Here is a 1,515-nt window from a genome sequence, read left to right as displayed (position 1 = left end):
AATTTATGAACTCTCATTCTCGGTGCCTCTTCTTTTCACAAACAATATTTCAAGCAAACTGTCTTTCTTGTTTCTCCTTAGAAAATAAAACAGTTCCTTCCTCAGAGTGTCTTTACTTGCTATTCGCAATGCCCTTTCTTCAGATCTCCAGATGGCTTGCTATTCTTATAATTCAGCTCGCTTCTCAAGTGTCAAATGACTAAAGATCTTCCCCCAATTTTTTCATTCCCAACACCAAACTTTCCCCAGCCCTGCCCACCATGCTTCTTTTTTTGATCACTCACCATGACATTACTCCTCAGTCTTTGTCTTCTAGGTGTGAAGCTGTTATTAATTCCTCATCCCCAAATTAAAACTTAATAAAAGTATTTAACCTAGTTACGGGTGAATCTCTAATGCCAGGAATAACATCTGTCACACAGTAGGTACTCAACAATAAGTACTTCCTTAAAATTTTCAGAATTAATGTTATATCAATTCTTAGATTTATTTATCATTTTAAATAGAAAACTTTTCTGTAATCCCAGTGAAACCTACATAGTCAACTATATACATGTTCGGGGATCTGTAAAACTACCAATGTACACTTACTAAATTGGGAGGATAAATATAAAATGACAATAAAGAGTATTATGTATAAATTAGCTTAACAATAAATGTCTTTCACCAAGTCTTATATAGTAGTTTATCTTTAGAAAAAAATTAACCTCAGACTAAGTTTTTCGATCAACTGTATGAAATGTAAGCAGTATTTATTTTTCCACAAGTTACTATAAATACTAGGATTTGTGAATCTAAAATAATAAAGTAGAATTTATAGCAGAATACATTTTATTTTATTACATATTTAAAGCTTTTCTATACTTACACAAAAACTATTAGTAACTAAAAAAGACAAGCCACTGGATAGAAGAAACATTTTTAAATCATATATTTGTTTAAATATTTATATCTAAAATATTTATAGTGAGAAAAAATAATTCAATTAAAAAATGAGCAAGCAAATAAAAAGAAGCTAACCACCGTTAGTCATTCTGAGCATGCAAATTAAAAACACAGTCCTACTGCTTCCTACCCACTGAATTGTAACTGAAATTAACTTTGTAGAGGATGAAAAGAAATTTGAACTCATATGCATAGCTGGTGAAAATATAAAGTGCTACAATTACCTTGGAAATCAATTTGGCAGCTTCATAAAAAGTATAACATAAATACAATAAGACTCGGTATTGTCACTCACTACTAGATATCTTTGTAAAGAGAGTGAAAACATATCTTGAACTTACTCCTAACAGCATGATCCAGAGTAGCCCAAAATGGAAATGATTTACATGATCAGGGATAAATTAAGTATGGTTTAATAGAATAACTAACTACATTAGAAAGGAATATGTTACTTCTACATAATAAAACAGGAATGAATCTTTTTGTTAATGTACAGAAAACAGACTCAAAACATCAAATTCCATCTATATAAAAAGCGTGTCTTTAGCTGTAGAAGGAATTAATACTGAT

This window comes from Tenrec ecaudatus, chromosome 3, assembly GCF_050624435.1.
Source record: "Tenrec ecaudatus isolate mTenEca1 chromosome 3, mTenEca1.hap1, whole genome shotgun sequence".
Classification (NCBI taxonomy): Eukaryota; Metazoa; Chordata; class Mammalia; order Afrosoricida; family Tenrecidae; genus Tenrec; species Tenrec ecaudatus.
This window is presented reverse-complemented; position numbering follows the sequence as displayed.